The sequence below is a fragment of the Salmo salar genome, chromosome ssa07 (genome assembly GCF_905237065.1).
Source record: "Salmo salar chromosome ssa07, Ssal_v3.1, whole genome shotgun sequence".
NCBI classification, from domain to species: domain Eukaryota; kingdom Metazoa; phylum Chordata; class Actinopteri; order Salmoniformes; family Salmonidae; genus Salmo; species Salmo salar.
The window spans coordinates 36970944-36992921 of record NC_059448.1 but is presented as its reverse complement, the minus strand read 5'-3'; the positions used below and the strand labels follow the sequence as shown (position 1 = coordinate 36992921).

Sequence of the window (21978 nt, the reverse complement as noted above, 5' to 3'; positions counted from 1 at the left end):
ATGGCATCCATAACAGAGTGAGAAGCGACCATTCATGTATACAGGTAAGATAGTCTTGCTCGCTACATTTTCATATATTACACATTTCTAATTTTGTCAGAAAGTAGTTTTCATTTCAAGTTAAAGTGTACTTTTAGCTAGTTAGCTAACGTTAGCTGGCTGAATCGCTTGCTAACGTTATGTGTATGATCTGTGTAGTAATATTATTCGTATCTCAGAGCAATTTGCTTTGCTAGTTATAGCCTACTGTTAGCTAGCTAACATTGAACCTGGTTGGTTAGCTACCTGCAGATTCATGCAGGGTAGTAATGTCATGAGTTGGGATTATGGTTCATTGTTTAGCAAGCTAGCTAGCTACATGTCTTAACAAAAGATTCCACTATGCAAGTAACCATTTCAATAGAATGCTAATGATGTCACCGCAAAAACTGTTGATAGACATAGTTGGTAAATTCACTCTGGCTATCTACTCCGATTTCAGAGCACTCTCATCTGAGTGTTCCGTGTTCCAGAGCGCAGAATAACTGACGAATTTACGAAAGCTCAATACCCGTTGAATATGGCTGGTGTCAGTAAACATTGGCAAAAAAAGTGTAAATTGTTGCCAGCAGCTCAGTTGCCATCACCAGCGCTCTGGATAACATAAAAACAGCCTAACCAGCTTTGCTAAGGCGAGTAACCCTATTCCCTATGTAGTGCACTACTTTTGACTATGGTCAAAAGTAGCGCGCTATATAGGGAATAGGGTGCCATTGTCTTCTCAACACTGCCACGCATCTCTAACAGCTCACTCTCCTTCTCCTGCTGTGCTAGCATGGTTGTTGTGACTCAAGTCAAATACTGTACAAGAAAGATGCATAGAAAAACAACATATTGCACATAGTTTCTGAGGGAGAAAAAAAACAGGCTGCTTCCCAAATGTCACCCTATTCCCTATAAAGTGCACAACTTTTGTACACTACATAGGGAATAGGGTGACATTTGGGACACAACCCTGCTCAGCACAGACAAACCCAATGTTGTGGATTCCCATCAGTGTGGCCTTGGCAAACTGCCAGTCCCAATGAGAGGGCTCTGGCCCATTGAGTGATCCATCGTTCATGGCGTCTATTAGGTCAGTCTCGGGACATCAAAATGGCATTGAAGCTTTAACCTTTAGCCCTGTTCCTGTCTTGGCTGAATTGAATTACACAGTTGAATTGAAGTTGGGAAACATTATTCACCAGGTCGGCAAGGCTAGAACATCTGAGACCCACAATGGATTGTCAGGGTTCTAAGGTGCAGAAACACTTGTCTGTCTGCCTCTAACTTCTCTCTGTCTCTCAACCCCTCTTTTTTCTCCTCTTTTCTCTCTGTTCTGTCTCACACTCAGGGTGTGTGTCTCTTTTTATTCTTGTCTGCTTGTCTTTGTCTGTCTGTGTCTTTTTTGTCTTTATTTTGTACACCCTTCTCTCTGTCTCTCCCCCTCCGTCTCCTCACTCAATTCAATTACATTAAATTCAAGGGCTTTATTGGCATAGGAAACATATGTTAACATTACCAAAGCAAGTGAAGTAGATAATAAACCAAAGTGAAATAAACAATACAAATTTACAGTAAACATTACACTCACAGAAGTTCGAAAAGAATAAAGACATTTCAAATGTCATATTATGTATATATACAGTGTTGTAACGATGTGAAAATAGTGAAAGTACAAAAGGGAAAATAAATAAACGTAAATATGTGTTGTATTTACAATGGTGTTTGTTCTTCACTGGTTGCCCTTTTCTTGTGGCAACAGGTCACAAATCTTGCTGCTGTGATGGCACACTGTGGTATTTCACCCAGTAGATGTGGGAGTTTATCGAAATTGGGATTGTTTTCGAATTCTTTGTGGATTGTCTGTGTGGATCTATTTCTGAGGGAAATATGTGTCTCTAATATTGTCATACATTTGGCAGGAGGTTAGGAAGTGCAGCTCAGTTTCCACCTCATTTTGTGGGCGGTGTGCACATAGCCTGTCTTATCTTGAGAGCCAGGTCTGCCTACAGCGGCCTTTCTCAATAGCAAGGCTATGCTCACTGAGTCTGTACATAGTCAAAGCTTTCCTTAAGTTTGGGTCAGTCACAGTGGTCAGGTATTCTGCCACTGTGTGCTCTCTGTTTAGGGCCAAGTACAGTGAGGGAAAAAAGTATTTGATCCCCTGCTGATTTTGTACGTTTGCCCACTGACAAAGAAATGATCAGTCTATCATTTTAATGGTAGGTTTATTTGAACAGTGAGAGACAGAATAACAACAAAAAAATCCAGAAAAACGCATGTCAAAAATGTTATAAATTGATTTGCATTTTAATGAGGGAAATAAGTATTTGACCCCCTCTCAATCAGAAAGATTTCTGGCTCCCAGGTGTCTTTTATACAGGTAACGAGCTGAGATTAGGAGCACACTCTTAAAGGGAGTGCTCCTAATCTCAGCTTGTTACCTGTATAAAAGACACCTGGGAGCCAGAAGCAATCAATCAATCCGATTCCAAACTCTCCACCATGGCCAAGACCAAAGAGCTCTCCAAGGATGTCAGGTACAAGATTGTAGACCTACACACAGCTGGAATGGGCTACAAGACCATTGCCAAGCAGCTTGGTGAGAAGGTGACAACATTTGGTGTGATTATTCGCAAATGGAAGAAACACAAAAGAACTGTCAATCTCCTTCGGCCTAGGGCTCCATGCAAGATCTCACCTAGTGGAGTTGCAATGATCATGAGAACGGTGAGGAATCAGCCCAGAACTACACGGGAGGATCTTGTCAATGATCTCAAGGCAGCTGGGACCATTGTCACCAAGAAAACAATTGGTAACACGCTACGCCGTGAAGGACTGAAATCCTGCAGCGCCCGCAAGGTCCCCCTGCTCAAGAAAGCACATATACATGCCTGTCTGAAGTTTGCCAATGAACATCTGAATGATTCAGAGGACAACTGGGTGAAAGTGTTGTGGTCAGATGAGACCAAAATGGAGCTCTTTGGCATCAACTCAACTCGCCGTGTTTGGAGGAGGAAGAATGCTGCCTATGACCCCAAGAACACCATCCCCACCATCAAACATGGACGTGGAAACATGCTTTTGGGGTGTTTTTCTGCTAAGGGGATAGGACAACTTCACCGCATCAAAGGGACGATGGACGGGGCCATGTACCGTCAAATCTTGGGTGAGAACCTCCTTCCCTCAGCCAGGGCATTTAGAATGGGTCGTTGATGGGTATTCCAGCATGACAATGACCCAAAACACACGGCCAAGGCAACAAAGGAGTGGCTCAAGAAGAAGCACATTAAGGTCCTGGAGTGGCCTAGCCAGTCTCCAGACCTTAATCCCATAGAAAATCTGTGGAGGGAGCTGAAGGTTCGAGTTGCCAAACGTCAGCCTTGAAACCTTAATGACTTGGAGAAGATCTGCAAAGAGGAGTGGGACAAAATCCCTCCTGAGATGTGTGCAAACCTGGTGGCCAACTACAAGAAACGTCTGACCAACAAGGGTTTTGCCACCAAGTACTAAGACATATTTTGCAGAGGGGTCAAATACTTATTTCCCTCATTAAAATGAAAATCATTTTATAACATTTTTGACATGCGTTTGTCTGGATTTTTTGTTGTTATTCTGTCTCTCACTGTTCAAATAAAGCTATCATTAAAATTATAGACTGATCATTTCTTTATCAGTGGGCAAACGTACAAAATCAGCAGGGGATCAAATACTTTTTTCCCTCACTGTAGCATTCTAGTTTACTCAGTTTTTGTTGATAGTTCTTTCCAATGTCTGTCTCTCTCTCCCTCACACTCAGATGACATTGTGTGTGGGTATGATGGTCCTGTCTGACCTCCCTTGTTTATCTCAGATAGACAATCTTGAGGTCCAGATGAATCTTCTGCCCTGGGTGAGAGAACAGAGCGAAAAAGGGGAGGAGGGAGGACCTAAGGGGACAATTGGGGGTCAGTGAGGGAGGGAGAGGGGAGAATGAGAGAGGGGACAGGATGGGGAGGAGAATGATGGTGTATGTGGGTCAGTGAAGACTATTAGGGGTGAGGAGGGTTGAGTGAGTGAGCACATCAAATCTGCACTAAATGGAGAGAGTGAAGCAGAATCTACTGCGGTTGCCAAAGGGTTAAGTTGGTTTTATTCAGATGTTATTCAGATTGTCAAGTTTGAGAACCTTCTTGCACATCAAGAAGGACACAGAGAGGTCAGAGCCACAGACGACTGGCACATGACTTGAATGCTGAGAAGTGATTTCATTGTGAGAGTCATTTCACAGAGAGGTGAGACAGAGGAGAGATAGAGAGAAACGGAGGACAGAGAAGGAGAAAGGAGAACGAGAAGGAGAAACAGAGGCAGGCAGAGAGAGAGTGAGAAAGAGAGATAAAGAGAGTGAGGAGGAGGACAGACAGACCCCTGAGATGCAACTGAAATTTTGCGGGTGTGTGCAGAGCAGAACTAGAATTAAAAACACGTCTTACCTTTTGGTAGTTAATAAATCCAATGAGAAATTGTATCCTTAACTAGCATTGAAAAAGTGAATCCATTCTTTTAAACATCTCTCCCTAATTTCTGAATCATGCTTGTAAAGTTGTCAGTAGACTACAGTAACCTATGCTTCAAAGGGGAAGGGCTGGTACCCTACATACTCCCACTGGGAAAGATTTCCAGCTGGCAGACAGACACTGGAATAAGTTTCTGAGTGACAGAGTGAGGGCTGTGCATAGGCGCTTTGTTTGAGATTTTTGTGGGACTGGAAATAAAATGCCTGGAACATTAAAAAAAACGTTATTAACCCGGTTCCCATGCTTTAAAATAGCAGTTAGGTTCCAGAACAGTATACTTTCATTTCTGGTTCGGGTTCTGTTCCTCAAATAACACCGTTATTTTCCTGTTTTCGGTACTGTTCCCTGAACTGGTTCCAACCCTTGCAATGGACCAAGGAGAAATAAAAGACTGAATGTCACGCCCGGATTTGTTTCACCTGTCCTTGTGCTTGTCTCCACCACCCTCCAGGTGTCACCCATCTTCCCTACTTATCCCCTGGGTATTTATAGATGTGTTTTCTGTCTGTCTGTGCCAGCTCGTCTTGTTTGTTCAAGTCAACCAGCATTTTGTCTCAGCTCCTGCTTTTCCCTAGTCTCTTTTTTCCTCGCCCTCCTGCCTCTGAGCCTGCCTGCTGTCCTGTGCCTTTTCCCCTACTCTGGATTGCCGACATCTGCCTGACCTGACCCTGGGCCTGCCTGCCGTCCTGTACCTTGCCCCACTACTCCGGATTACCGACATCTGCCTGACCTGACCCTGGGCCTGCCTTGCTTTTCCCTACTCTGGATTACCGACATCTGCCTGACCTGACCCTGGGCCTGCCTGCCGTCCTGTACCTTGCCCCACTACTCCGGATTACCGACATCTGCCTGACCTGACCCTGGGCCTGCCTGCCGTCCTGTACCTTGCCCTACTACTCCGGATTATCGACCCATGCCTGCCTTGACTTGTCGTTTGCCTGCCCCTGTTGTTGTAATAAACATTGTTACTTCAACACAGTCTGCACTTGGGTTTTACCTGAAACCTGATACTGAACCGCTCAGCTGTCAGCTCCGACACCTGAGACTAACCATGATGCCAAAGCCTCGACATCTTCGCCACCGGAAGGACATAAGAAAAGATGTAGGCCCAGTGACAGTGATCAATGCAAAGAGATGTGTGGCACTGTGTGTGTGTTCTGTATGTGTTTGTACGTGCATGTGTGTGCATGCGTGTTAGTAGTAGTGTAGTGAAGAGAGTGGATTTTTATCCACTTTTTCATTCAGCCGCAGCACACGACATAAAAGCAGAGAGAAAGGTCAGTATCTAAGAAGCTAGAGAAGACAAATTTCTATTTAAACCACTGTTTAAATAAATGTATGCTCCTAAGAATAAGAACACATTTTTAGCTACAGTACTTCTCTGTGGAAATGTGCTGTACCTTAACACAAACATGCAGTGCCATTGGTATATTTTAACTGGTACTCTATCTGTAACCCAGAATGAAGCCTACGTTGCATCTGCCAGTGTCACGACTTCTGCCGAAGTCGATGCACCTCCTTGCTCGGGTGGTGCTTGGCAGTCAACGTCACCAGTCTTCTAGCCATCATTGATCAGTTTTTCATTTTCCATTGGTTTTGTCTTGTCTTCCTACACACCTGGTTCCAATCCCATTCATTACATGTTGTGTATTTAACCCTCTGTTTCCCCTCATGTCCTTGTCAGTGATTGTTTGTGAGTTATGTACGCGTGTATTTTTGTATCGGTGTGCGACGGGTTATTTTTACCCATGTTATTTTTGTACTTTGGTTTTGGAGTTTGTTTTTTGTTAATTAAAATATTCCAGTTTAACCAAGTTGGTTTCTCCTGCGCCTGACTTCCCTGCCACCTACAAACACGACTATGACAGCCAGATTTGACAGAGGTTTGATACCTCCATCCCCACCATCCGTCAACTCTTCATTCTACCTTATGAATGGGCATAAAAGCCCCTTTCGCTTTCATCTCTCTCAAAATGCAAATGCTAGGCAGAACGGTGGCAGTCAGTGTACCGTGTGCAGGGGCCTTCAGAGCTGACCATTTGCATAGCGACTGTCACCGTGGCAGTGCACTCTATAGAAACTTTTTAACAGCGATAAAGAAGACAGTGAAAACACAGAAGACCCTCTGTAATAAGACAGGTTAGGATAGAATGCAACCTGACTTCACAAAGCCTTAATATAAAACTGCAGCAGGTATAAGAGTGAGCCGACTTGGCACATGTTTCTTGGGGAATCAGTGTGGAAAAAATAAGGATTTGGATTCAAAAGCCACTGACTAAAAGGGAAGGACTCTACTTTGGAAAATGATCAAATAAACAGAAAGAAAATTCTTCTTCTTGACACATCTTTTTCTGTTTATAAAGACGAATTGATTGAAAATGCAGCCGGTGTGAGTCACTGAAAACACACACGACAACAGCAAGTAACAGCGTTTGTTAATCTCTCAAAGAAGGACCCTGATCTCTCCCCCTCTCCCTCTCTATGGCTACAGATCTCATCTCCCCCTTTCTCTTTTTATCTGCCTGAACAGACAAAGGGGAGCAGAGGGGAGGCTGCCAGCCTAGATCAGAGGACTTCAACCACACAACCAGCCATTAAATCTGAGAGAGTGCCTTCAGAAAGTATTCATAACCTTTGACTTATTCCACATTTTGCTGTGTTATAGCCTGAATTCAAAATTGATTAAATCGATTTTTCTCTCTCACCCATCTACACACAATACCCCATAATGAAAAAGTGAAAACATGTTTTAAAAAATTTAATGAAATGCAGAAATATCTCATTTACATAAGTATTCACAGCCCTGAGTCAAAACTTTTAAGTATTTCTGTGTACGTGTCTAAGAGTTTTGCACACCTGGATTGTGCAACATTTAACCATTATTCTTTTAAAAATTCGAGCTCTTTCAAATTGGTTGTTGATCATTGCTAGACAACCATTTTCAGGTCTTGCCATAGATTATTAAGTAGATTTAAGTCATCACTGTAACTCGGCCACTCAGGAACATTCACTGTGTTCTTGGTAAGCAACTTCAGTGTAGATTTGGCCTTGTGTTTTAGGTTATTGTCCTGCTGAAAGGTGAATAAATCTCCCAGTGTGTATCTAAGTGCACTGAGAGTCGAGAAGCAAGTTCAGGGAGTGAGTGATTTAATCAATAAACGAAACAAGAAACACGAACAACGCAACAGACACAAAACAGAAACAATGACGCCTGGGGAAGGAACCAAAGGGAGTGACATATATAGAGAAGGCACTCAGAGAAGTGATGGAGTCCAGGTGAGTCTGACGACTTGCAGGTGCGTGTAACAATGGTGACAGGTGCGCGCCATAACGAGCAGCCTGGTGACCTAGAGGCCGGAGAGGGAGCACACGTAACACAGTGTCTGATGGAAAGCAGACTGAACCCGGTTTTTCTCTAGGATTTTGCCTGTGCTTAGATCCATTCTACCTTTTTTTTATCCTGAAAAACTCCCCAGTCCTTAATGATTACAAGCATACCCATAACAAGCATACCCATAACATGATGCAGCCACCACTATGCTTGAAAATATGGAAAGTGGTACTCAGTAATGTGTTGTATTGGATTTGCCCCAAACATAACACTCTGTATTCAGAAAAAACGAGTGAATTGCTTTGCCCCATTGTTTGCAATATTACTTTAATGCCTTGTTGCAAACAGGATGCATGTTTTGATTTTTTACAATTCTGTACCGGTTTCCTTATTTTCACTCTGTCAATTACGTTAGTATTGTGGAGTAACTACAATATTGTTGATCCATCCATCCTCTCCTATCACAGCCATTAAACTCAAACTTTTTTAAAGTCACCATGGTTTCCTTCCTCTCCGACAACTGAGTTAGGAAGGACGCCTGTATCTTTTTAGTGACTTGTTATATTGATACACCATCCAAAGTCTATTTATTAACTTCACCATGCTCAAAGGGATATTCATTGTCTGTTGTGACATTTTACCTATCTACCAAAAAGTGTCCTTCTTTGCGAGGCATTGGAAAACCTCCCTGGTCTTTGTGGTTGAATCTGTGATTGAAATGCACTGCTCGAATGAGAGACCTTACAGATAATTGTATGTGGGGTACAGAGATGAGGTAGTCATAAAAAAATCATGATAAACACTATTGTTGCACACAGAGTGTGTCCATGCAACTTATTTTGTGACTTGTTAAGCACATTTTTACTCCTGATCTTATTTATGCTTGCCATAACAACAGGATTGAATACTTTTACCTTTTCATTTTTTATTAATTTGAAAGAAAAAAAATGAATGAAAAACATAATTCCACTTTGATATGATTGGGTATTGAGTGGAGGCCGGTGACACAAATTAAAACTTCATCAATTTTAAATTCAGGCTGTAACACAACATGTGAAAAGCGGTGTGAATCAAGCGGTGTGAATATTTTCTGAAGGCACGTAGGGGTGGGTAGGACTCTGTGATATCAGAAGAAGCAAGATGCCTGAATTTATCTAACTACGCTAGGGTTTCAAAACTACTGGTAATTTACCAAAGTTACCGTAACTTTCAGTGATTTTGGTAATTAACAGGTAATCTATGGCAATCTATGGTAACTTTTGTAATGTATACATCAATAATAATACAAAAATAAAGACTAATGTATAGTATTCATTTTGTACATGTGTCCATACTTTCCATGAGTTTCTAATGGATAGGCCATATGGTTCAAGAGAAAATAGCCCAATTAATGAAAAAATATATAATCAACAATGACATTATTTTCAATTCATTCTGACACTCTTCCAACTACAGATTTTTTTTACAACTGCCACCAGTTTGGCACCAGCTTTGTCATTCTATTTTTTTGTATTTAAAATCATCTTATTTGATTATTCTATATATTTTACATGTGATAAGGCCACACAGAGGGCCAGAGTTAATTACAGACACCTGTGATAATCGGAAGTACCCCAAAAGGCCACTAGATGTCATGTGATAAAATTCCATAAACTTGAAAGTTACCAAAATTCTTGAAAGTTACCAGTAATATACCTTCCCTTTGCAATCACAACTAAAGCATATACCATGCATAAAACATGGATGGAGCAATTAAAACATTGAAAAGAAATTCTAACAACATGTTAGTAGGAGACAAGTAGAGGATTATGAGGAGCTTTTAAATGGCTTTTTGCAGACATTGTGGGAGCCACTAATTGGAGTAAAGCTTGGTAAAGCTGGATGGCTTTGTGATGTGGCAGTCAGTGTATCTAACACAAACACACACACACACACACACACACACACACACACACACACACACACACACACACACACACACACACACACACACACACACACACACACACACACAGAGAGACCGTTTTTAAACACAACAAATACACCATCAATTAAATTAAACATGAAAAGATCACACTTTTCAAATTGAATTAAGCATTTGGAAGTCAATGGATTCTGAAGGGTTCAATAAATATCACCTGTTCTGGGACATCAATGTTGATGAGACTAAGTTTTGGCACTTAATCATATGCTAGCCAAGGATGTAGTGTATTCCATTCTGATATAAACTGGCGCCCATCTGACCATGGCCACGGGCCACTTTAATAAGGAGCAGAGAGCCTGTCCAGGTGAATAATGATTTGAGTGACACACACACACACACACACACACACACACACACACACACACACACACACACACACACACACACACACACACACACACACACACACACACACACACACACACACACACACACACACACACACAGCCAATTAGTGTGGGAAGTGAGAGGTTCACCTTGTAGCTGAGTAGACAACACCATCACGTCATACCTCATATATGTACAGTGTACCACTAGAGGGAACACACACAGAGCTGGTGCCGATACTACAGTGCAGAACCTATAGGACCAAATCAAATGCAGCAGTAGAGCTCCTAATACATCACATTACATGACCCTTGTTTAACAGTGACCTGGACAAAATGGACCGGCCGTAACATTTATCATTATAGAAACACAACGACCCATGAAAAAGCACAGCCTTGAGCTGTGATAAAGACACTCTGGCGCACATTCATCTTCACACGTTATCCTTCAAACGAGAGATCAAAGAAGGAGCAGGAGCTGATGTTTGAAGTCTAATTAAACTATCGGTCTCCCCCTTGGCTTGTGAGCAGCTGCCGGCCAGCAACACCGTATACTATACAGAACAGGGTGCCATTTGAGACACATCCATTGTGTAGTCAGAGCTACAAACACACAGACCGATCAAAAACCAGACCCTGAACCAACACACGGCGAGCAGAGAGGACACAATAAGTTCATCTGACACAGAACAGAACAGAACAGGGCGAACTCTCCCTGAGAGCGAACATTAGGTACTCACACACACAGAATAGCCCAAAATCACTGTAACCTTCCACTACCTTCCAATATACTGTCACTGTAACCTTACGTTCTACACGTTTCCAGACTTATGAAGGCATCCTGGAGTACTGCAATGTGACTTCAATGAGAACAGCTCCCAGTATAATTAAATTCAAAGAACTGTCTTATCTACAAAAAAGCCATCACCTAGAGCGGGGATGGTCAACCCCCCCCCTTTTGCAGGCCCGTGGATCAATTTCCAAAAACTCAGTCGGGGTCCCAGCAGTTGAGAGTTAGAATAGTAGAAATTTGGTTGTGCGTCAGCAGTTTCTCTCTTGTGATGTTAGTCACTGACTGTCATTCAATTAGCGCATGTCAGCTAACATTTTAAGATTGGTATGTTAGTCTAGCCAGTTATCTAAATTTGTAGTAATCATGTTTTAAATTACCAACAAGGGTGCCCCCATTGATTGTGTCAGTCTCTCTCACTCCGCCACGTGGATTTTTTAAATTTTTATAATTGCATGAAATTAGTTATACAATTGCAAATTCTTCTCTCTGGCCCATGGCAAAATGTGTAGCATTGCAGAAAACTTGCTTTAAAACTATGCCCCATGGCAAATGAGAAAAAGTACTTTTTTTCTTTCCACTGTCAAGAGGGGGACCGCTAAAATGTTGTGCTCGCAAGGTGGGAGGAGCCCCCCCAACAACGTTTCACTTAGGAACCCCAAAAAGCTAGGGCCAGCTCTGACTGCATGTGTGTGTACGGGTGTGGATAAGCAGACCCGCGAGCCACACGGGGGGCAAGGGGCCAGAAGAGACAACGTGTCACAGTTATAATTTCTCTCTGTCACGGTGCTCTACAATGACATGCAGTGTGGTTACTCCCTCACAGCTTAATCTCAGGAAGCGGCATCTGAGCCTGCCTGACATGTCCAGGGAAGGTCTGACTCCAGAATTAACTATGTGTGATTGCATTCCAAGGCCAGGTTGAAGCTTTTCATAAGAAACAGGAATGTGTTGAAAATTCCAAATTGTTTGCATAGTCAACTTACACACAGCACTGACACACCCACTTACCCTACCAGACATGTTTACCAGGGGTCTTTTCACAGTCCCCAAATCCAGAACGAATTCAAGAAAACGTATAGTATTATATAGAGCCGTGATTGCACGGAACTCCCATCTCACATTGCTCAAGTGAACAGCAAACCTGGCTTTAAAAAACAGATGAAGCAACACCTCACAGCACAACACCTCTCTCCTATTTTACCTAAATATTTTATGTGTCTGCACTGATAGATCCTACTGAATGTAAATTTAATGTAAGAAAATCTAAATAATACATGTAGGCCTAGAAAAGTAGGTCTCTCTGTGTTTTTTTCTCAGTGTTGAGTCAGTATAGAACCTTTTAGTTATATTTTCCATGTTTTAAATGTATGTAGTTCCGTCCTTATCTATTAATGTTCTGCATTATGTCATGTTTCATGTGGACCCCAGGAAAAGTAGCTGCTGCTATCGCAACAGCTAATGGGGATCCTAATCAAATACCAAATACCAATTCCACATTCCATCAGGTCTGACCAAGGCAGCCAGGGAAAGGTTAGGTTATCAACCTGTAATGGATTTTGCTGGCGTTTCTCAGTGTGCTGTTTTTCCTCTCTCCAGGTCTTCCTATAAGCCTCAGAGCAGACTCCCTGCTTCATTTCTGTCTGCTTGGAGTATAGGACATCCGGGGGCTGGAGAGGCCAAAATGTTTAACACCCTTTCCCAAGTCCATTTCACACATACCTGGCTGTGTCACGAGATAAGGTTGCAACCCCCTCTAACACACACGTCAATACAGTTGAAGTCAGAAGTTTACATACACCTTAGCCAAATACATTTAAACTCAGTTTTTCACAATTCCTGACATTTAATCCTAGTAAAAATGTCCTGTCTTAGGTCAGTTAGGATCACCACTTTGTTTTATTTATTTAAGCATTTATTTCTATCACCACATTCCCAGTGGGTCCGAAGTTTACATACACTCAATTAGTATTTGGTAGCATTGCCTTTAAATTGCTTAACTTGGGTCAAACGTTTTGGGTAGCCTTCCACAAGCTTCCCACAATAAGTTGGGTAAATGTTGGCCCATTCCTCCTGACAGAGCTGATGTAACCATGTCAGGTTTGTAGGCCTCCTTGCTCGCACATGCTTTTTCAGTTCTGCCCACAAATTTTCATTAGGATTGAGGTCAGGGCATTGTGATGGCCACTCCAATACCTTGACTTTGTTGTCCTTAAGCCATTTTGCCACAACTTTGGAAGTATGCTTGGGGTCGTTGTCCATTTGGACCACCCATTTGCGACCAAGCTTTAACTTCCTGACTGATGTCTTGAGATGTTGCTTCAATATATCCACATAATTTCCCTTCCTCATGATGCTATCTATTTTGTAAAGTGCACCAGTCCCACCTGCAGAAAAGCACCCCCACAACATGATGCTGCCACCCCCGTGCTTCACGGTTGGGATGATGTTCTTCGTGCTTGCAAGCCTCCCCTTTTTCCTCCAAATATAACGATTGTCATTATTGCCAAACAGTTCTATTTTTATTTCATAAGACCAGAGGACATTTCTCCAAAAAGTACGATCTTTGTCCCCATGTGCAGTTGCAAACCTTAGCCTGGATTTTTTATGGCGGTTTTGGAGCAGTGGCTTCTTCCTTGCTGAGTGTCCTTTCAGGTTATGTCGATATAGGACTCGTTTTACTGCGGATATAGATAACTTTGTACCCGTTTCCTCCAGCATCTTCACAAGGTCCTTTGCTGTTGTTCTGGGATTGATTTGCACTTTTCGCACCAAAGTATGTTCATCTCTAGGAGACAGAACATGTCTCCTTTCTATGCGGTATAATGACTGTGTGCCATGGTGTTTATACTTGCGTACTATTATTTGTACAGATGAACGTGGTACCTTCAAGCGTTTGGAAATTGCTCCCAAGGATGAACTGGAGGTCTACAAAAACATTTCTATGGTCTTGGCTGATTTCTTTTGATTTTCCCATGATGTCAAGCAAAGAGGCACTGAGTTTGAAGGTAGGCCTTGAAATACATCCACAGGTAGACCTCCAATTGACTCAAATGATGTCAATTAGCCTATCAGAAGCTTCGAAAGCCATGACATAATTTTCTGGAATTTTCCAAGCTGTTTAAAGGCACAGTCAACTTAGTGTATGTAAACTTCTGACCCACTGGAATTGTGATAGAGTGAATTATAAGTGAAATAATCTGTCTGTAAACAATTGTTGGAAAAATTACTTGTGTCATGCACAAAGTAGATGTCCTAACCGACTTCCAAAACTATAGTTTGTTAACAAGAAATTTGTGGAGTGGTTTAAAATCGAGTTTTAATGACTCCAATCTAAGTGTATGTAAACTTCTGGCTTCAACTGTATATACGAGTCAATAATAACCACACACACACTTTATGTACAGTTTACTATCAACTACACTCATGAAAATGAATGAGCATACAGCTGTATGCATGTTTTCAAGAACTCTCTGGTTTTCCCATCACCATAACGTTGAGTAATCCTGATTTCAATTGAGATGAGTACAAGACTCACTACTCTCCTGAGGGTAGATCAGAGTGAGTGACAGGCAAGTGTTACTCACACTTAAAGTGCTCACACCTAAAGCCAGTTCTATCAAGCTGTCATATTGGTGAGACTCGTTGAGATATACGTATAGTTCGTTTTCTATGGTTGGTTCCATGGAAAATCAAATAGAATATAGAACAATGTCTATTCTACGAGCTCTATTTCTGTGGCTGGCAAGAAGCCCTGAAGCGCTTATTCAGGTGCAGCGGCAGTAAGAGAAGGGTGGAGTCAGAACATAGCGAGACCCAGTGATAGGGCAGCAGCTGTTCTGTGAGAGTGAAGGGAGCGGCGAGGGGTGCACAGCAGCCTTTAACTGTTAACCAATCACAGAGGCTTCAGGCAAATCATGACTAATTAAGCAAGTGATGGTCCCTCAGCATCCAGAGAGCGAGGGAAAGAGATGTACAGAGACGGACAAAGGTGAGGAAGATAAAAAGAGAGACAAATAGAGAGAGAGAGGGAAAGAAAGAGAGAGCGAGACAGAGATTCATTTAGAGAGTGAGAGGAGAGAGTTTGTGAGTTCTAGCACACTCTTTGCGGCCGAGTCTTTGAAAAGGGAGACGATGTGGGCTCAGTCACGTTGCATCATATAAATGTGAAGGCAGGGAACAAGTTTCTGACACATCGGTCATGGACGTTCACTTCAGACAGACGGCTCATCAATAGTAAAACTCTGCACAGTTGCAGCGCAGGAGGAGATGGAGTAGTGTGAGTGTGTGGCGGAGCGAGGGGGAAAACAGCTGTTGACGGACAGTTTTGTGGAGCTGAGAGAAGGAAAGCAGCGGAGCAGACAACATCAGGGCTGACAGGTAGTTTGGACTGGGGACCTCGGAGTGACAGTGATAACAGGATTGATAGACTTTATGGGGTCAAAGGCTTGATGTTGATGTGAGTACCTTTTTTGCCTTTTGTGCTATATTTTTTGTTCTGTGTTTTTGGAATGTTCTACTCTTGTTCGAAAATAAAGTCCTCTAATACCATTAACAAATAGAGTAATTGATATAAACATGAAAAAAAAGTCTTAATAAAAAAGATCTGCATATAATGGTGAAAATGGTTATTGGAAAATGGTGATATGATTCCGCATAATTATACATAAAATGGTCGTTATATCCAAATGTTCAACAGTAATAAACAATTCATTTGAGTTTTAAAAATGGAAAAAGCACACTATTGGTATACCAGAAGAAATACAATTTCAAAGATTGTCATATTAAAGAGAATTTATAATGACTATTATTACTTTCTTAATCAAAACAGATCAGGCATGATTAGTATCAAGACAGAGAGAACTGGTGCACTACTTTGTTGTCCTCAATCTAATCATCTTAATGAGGGGGGGTGTCAGATTCTGTCTGTGAGATAAGATCCCCCCAGGGTGGCATGGTGCCCAAAAGGAACTAACCACAGAGCCTTAAAGCCATCGAAAACCCGCAGTTACTCATTTAGTACTGCCCAGACAATTACAGAATCATTCCACGCAGAAACGTAATTCATAGAACAGTTGTGCTCTATTAGTGTGAGTAGTGATAAAGACCAGCATCCCAACTATATCTCAGTATTTCCATTTCTAAGAAACCAAGAGACTCTATCCTACTGAAACACGTGACCATGGCGTGCTCCTACTGCCTCCTGCTACAGCACAGCCACATGTAGGTCATACGCAGTATCATAACCTCTTGTTAATACAGTCCTGGCTCCGTTGCCAGGCTTAATTTGAACCCTCCACCACCCAGGCCACCACCAAACACCACCCAGCCCAGTCTGGTGAGCTCTGGATGGGCTCCAACACAAGGATAAAGAACTTGTGTCAGCCACAACTGGTGAGCACATGTGCAATGGATATGGAGCGATAACATGGGACAGGACAGGTGGTTAGCAAAAACACAGTTAAAGGGCAATGAAAACATAAGAGGCCAGTTCAGTGATTTTTTTTTTTATATTGATAAACACAAAGTAAGATTTCATTTCTTATCTGTCAGAATGTCACTAGACTATATAGAGCTGTCAATAAAACTAACAGATAGCACACCCTGGAAAACAGCAGTGCTTTTAATGGAAAAGACTACCCAGGTTACGTAAACTACACCTAATCCGACATCAGCACATTTAATGAGCAGAAAACAAAAGGTCAACAACTTTCTTCTTTAGAAAAGCTTTAACTTCTATTAGCTTCCCAAGGCACCACACTGTGCTGCTCTCTTTAACTGTCTCAGGTGTGAAATGACTTCCCTGATCCACCCTTTGGATAACCATGTGTTTATATTCTTTAATCATCCATCACCTGCCACGACGCTGTCCAATTTAAACCTTCATGGAAGGAAGAGTAGAGAAAGTGTTGCATCTCAAATGGCGCCCTATTCCCTGTGTAGTGGACGCCTTTTGACCAGCCCTGCACGTTATAGGGAATAGGGTGCCATTTGGGACGCACTTTAAGAAACGCTCAGATTAATAAATCTATAAATCCATGTGGCAGGCGAGCTACAGATTAGTTTTAGAGCACCGAGCATCCTAATATGCCCGCCCGCCGTCTCGTTTGCTATTGTTTTGATGAACACAATCATTTCAGAATCAATGGGAGGTGCACTGCTAACTTACATGCTATTTCTGGCATCATTGGTATGTATGCAGCCTCCAAGTCAAGATTCGATCAAGCCACGCTCTATACATTCCCAAACAAATATTCCCTGTCAGATACTACCTTACAAACTCTATCTTCCATTCACGACTATTGATAGATGAAACTATAGCCAGATATGTATGTATATATATATATATATATTATATATATATATATATATATATATATATATATATATATATATATATATATATATATATATATATAGTCATATATAGAACTTATACCTTTCTCCAAGAAGACCTGTTAGATCGGTAGGCTAGCAGTGAAGGATGGAAGATGAGGTAATGAGGCTACTGGGACACAGACCAGTTGTGGCTGGTTTGGTGGCTCATTGTAATGGTTGGAATTAAATGAATGGAACCGTATTAAACACATATCAAACACACTGTTTCTATGCAATGTGCTTGATACCATTCCATTCATTCCATTGCGGCCATAACTATGAGCTGTCCTCCCCTCACCAGCCTCCACTGAAACAGACCACGCCCTGTATTCAGACTGACTGGCTGATACATGCTGCACATTATGCTATTAGGTTTTATTTGAGCGTTTGCCACCTGTTGCAGACACTTTTACAACATCTGTGGCCCCGCATCATTTGGCATGGACAGAGAAATGACATTTATATATCGTGGAGAAATCATCTCTCAATAAATCTCTCGCAGACCCATGATGATGCAAATGGTTCCTCGCCTCATGCAAAACGTCTGGCAGCTCATTAGCCAAGTAAATTAAATCTGAGGCCCCGGATCAGCATCGTCGTTATGACAAAGGACGTTTCTAGGATACCGATCGGCTCGTCGTCTGTGTGTGGAGACCGGAGAGACACAAGTGTCCAGTTGTTGCCGCTACAGTAGTACTAAAAGACAGCCTAGTACCGGCAGACATCACACCACAGTAGGCTGATGATGTAAATGTTTTGATTTTAGCGGGTTGTTTGGTGAGGGTGACGTGTTTGATAAATGGCAGCAGCAGCACTAGTGGTGGTGTGGACTGTGACGAGTGGTGCTGGACAATGGCCACTCAGTCAGCCACGGCCGACAGAGCACGGCAGGAGCAGGAGCTATGGATGAAAGCAGAGAAATCCCTCGTGGAGCAGAGAGAGAGTGGGAGAGAAGAGGAGGGGGAAGAGAGAGACAGAAAAAGGAATACGAGAGAGACCACAGAGAGAGGGGGTGAGAAAAAAAACAGTGATAGGATCAATGAAAGGAAAGGAAAATATTGATATTGGAGGGAAAGGGTCAGGGGAGGGCGAGAGAGGAGAGAGAGAGAGAGAGAGAGAGAGAGAGAGAGATAGAGGGCAAATAGAGGTCAATACTGGGGGTATGGTACTGGTATGGAGAAGTGCACACACATAGGCAAACACACATCATACACACTCCATTCCAAGTCCATTCCAACCGCATATGAGCTAATTAGTGTTGACAGGAAGCTAACACATTACGCGTACACACATCTGCAACATAAAACGATTATCCCACAGAAATATTATTTAAATATGGTGTTGTATTCTTCTTCTTCAAGCTGACAATCACGCTATCCTCCTCTCCCAATAGTCATTATGTAGTCTCCATGTTAGCTCTCGCCTGTGGTCCCGCCTGGCTAATTGACAGTTCAACACACTGTACAAGAGCATGCGAACAGAGGATAACCATTATTTTGACTGACATGTGGGAACAGTGAAAACAGGGAGAAGGGTAGTTATCTTGGCTTGCAGTTGTTATCTTTCTGCACATACTGTTAACCCCCACACGGATGTAGGCACACACACACACACTACACAAAAACACCACACACACACACACACACACACACACACACACACACACACACACACACACACACACACACACACACACACACACACACACACACACTCAGACAAGAAAAACACACACACATCGACTACTCACGCACACACATCTGACCCCAGCATGTCTGTTTGTTTTCTAATTCCAACAGCTCCTTGCCCCATCTGCTATTGTTGTCTCTAATGTGCCCCAGCATGCTCTCTGGCTCAGTACTGAAATGCTGTAAAAACATTTGTAAAAGCATTTAAGCAACACAAAAGGAAATGTCACAGGCTGTCTCCTGTTCAAGTATATCTCAGACAGAGCTAAAAACACCTTATTAAGCAGCATCTGCTGTCAAAATTTGGCAGCCAGAAAAAGTTTCAGGCTAGGCTTCGGTAGGAAAACAAATTGACATTCAGCAACATAAGGCGTATATCTATGTTCTGCTGTCTAGGCTGCTTGATTTCTTGCTTATATCTCTCTTCATCGCTTCCACTCTCTTTTTCCTCCTCTCCCGACCCTATCGCCTCCCTCCTTCTGTCTCAGTCCATCCTTATTTCTCTCTTCCTCTCTCTGCCCCCTCTCACTCCCTCTCTCTGTGCTATGGGCAAAGCTGGCGGGTGATTTAATGGTGCTCTGCTGAATGTTTGCCCCCCCCCCCCCCCACACACACACACACACACACAGACACACCTGCCAACTCCCACACACAATTCCCTTCCACTCTCCAACCCACGGGATGTTTCGCTGACCCGCCCAGGGTGTCACGACTTCCGCCAAAGTCGGTCCCTCTCCTTGTTCGGGCGGCGTTTGGAGGTCGACGTCAACGGTCTTCTAGCCATCGCCGATCCACCTTTCATTTTCCATTTGTTTTGTCTTGTCTTCCCACACACCTGGTTTCAATTCCATCATTACATGTTATGTATTTAACCCTCTGTTCCCCCCATGTCCTTGTCCGGAAATGTTTATTGTAGTGCTTGTGCATGTTATGCTGGTGTGTAATGGGTTTTGTTTACCCATTGATTTATTGTTCTGTTAACGTTGGTTTTATTGATTAAACTGCACTGTTGTAAATCACTTTTTGCTCTCCTGCACCTGACTTCTCTGCCGCCAGTACGCACCCCCTACAGAATTCCGGACCAAACTTATGGAGTCAGCAGGAGCACCCCGGGTATAGGGGTGGGGGAGCGCGTCCGGGAGCACGCAGCAATGCTCCGCCATCTTGTCACCGCCATGGACCGCGTTGTCCAGACAATGGACTGCTGGGAGAAACAGGGAGTTCTCCCAGCGCCTCCACCAGCACAACCGGGGTCTCCACTACGCGCCCCTCCTTCTCCTGGACCCAGTGGGATTCGTCTCTCCCTTCCCCAGGAATACGATGGGACGGCTGCGGACTGCCAGGGGTTCCTGTTGCAGCTGGACTTATACCTGGCAACCGTCCACCCGGCTCCTTCGGGCCGTGAGAGGGTGTCTGCCCTCGTCTCGTGCCTCACCGGGAAAGCCCTGGAGTGGGCCAATGCCGTGTGAAGAGAGGGAGATGCGGCGTTGGACTAGTTTGAGGCATTCACCCGCCGCTTCCGGGCAGTCTTCAACCACCCGCCCGAGGGTAGAGCGGCGGGTGAACGCCTCTTCCATCTGAGGCAGGGGACAAGAAGCGCCCAGGAGTTCGCCCTGGAGTTTCGGAACCTGGCTGCCGGCGCGGGATGGGACGACAGGGCCCTGATCAACCATTATCGCTGCAGTCTGTGCGAGGACGTCTGTCGGGAGTTGGCCTGCAGAGACACTACCCTCACGTTCGACCAGCTGGTGGACCTGTCCATCTGGTTGGATAACCTGCTGGCTACCCGCGGATGTTCAGATTGGGGTCTGTTGGTTCCATCCTCCCGCACTCCCTCTCCGATACCCATGGAGCTGGGAGGGGCGGTGCGCAGGGAGACCAGAGGGGGTTCCAGCTCGTGCACCATCTGTGGCCGCACTGCCGGTTGGTGCCGGGTTGGTTCCTCTGGGTATCGAGGAAGCAGGCAGGGCACTCTGGCGTCACCGCAGGTGAGCCGGCACCATTCTCACCCAGAGCCCTCTGTTGCACATATGTTTGTGTATGTCACTTTTCCTGAGTTTTCCCCGCATAAGGCGCTCGTCGATTCAGGCGCGGCTGGGAATTTTATAGATAGATCGTTCGCCCATAGTTTATGGATCCCCATTGTTCCCATGGCTGTGCCCTTCCCCGTTCACGCCTTAGACAGTCGACCATTAGGGTCAGGGTTGATTAGGGAGGCCACCGCTCCTCTGGGCATGGTGACGCAGGGGGGTCACAAGGAGAGAATTAGTCTCTTCCTTATTGGTGCTAGGCCTACCCTGGTTAGCTTGTCATAGCCCCACTGTTCCTTGGCCACAGAGGGCTCTCACGGGGTGGTCGCAAGAGTGCTCGGGGAGGTGTGTAGAGGTTTCCGTTGGGGCTACTACGGTGGAAAGTCCAGACCAGATCTCCACCGTGCGCATTCCCCCCGAATATGCCGATTTGGCTCTCGCCTTCTCCAAAAAGAAGGCGACTCAATTACCACCCCATCGACGGGGCGATTCTGCGATAAATCTCCTGGTAGACGCTGCACTTGCCAGGAGTCCCATGTATCCCCTCTCACAGGCGGAGACAGAGGCTATGGAAACATACAGTGGGGCAAAAAGGTATTTAGTCAGCCACCAATTGTGCAAGTTCTCCCACTTAAAAAGATGAGAGAGGCCTGTAATTTTCATCATAGGTACACTTCAACTATGATAGACAAAATGAGATTTTTTTTCTCCAGAAAATCACATTGTAGGATTTGTAATGAATCTATTTGCAAATTATGGTGGAAAATAAGTATTTGGTCAATAACAAAAGTTGCTCAATACTTTGTTACATACCCTTTGTTGGCAATGACACAGGTCAAATGTTTTCAGTAAGTCTTCACAAGGTTTTCACACA

The 21978-nt window shown here is 43.7% G+C and overlaps 1 protein-coding gene across 1 annotated transcript in view; it reads left to right on the top strand.

Moving 5' to 3' along the window:
- The first annotated feature begins 14958 nt into the window (after positions 1–14958).
- LOC106609138 (D(4) dopamine receptor) overlaps positions 14959–21978 on the top strand; it is a 33875-nt gene continuing 26855 nt past the window's right edge. The window contains exon 1 of the mRNA XM_014207615.2: positions 14959–15467. The gene's annotated coding sequence lies outside the window, so the exon portion shown is untranslated. The remainder of the gene's footprint in view (positions 15468–21978) is intronic.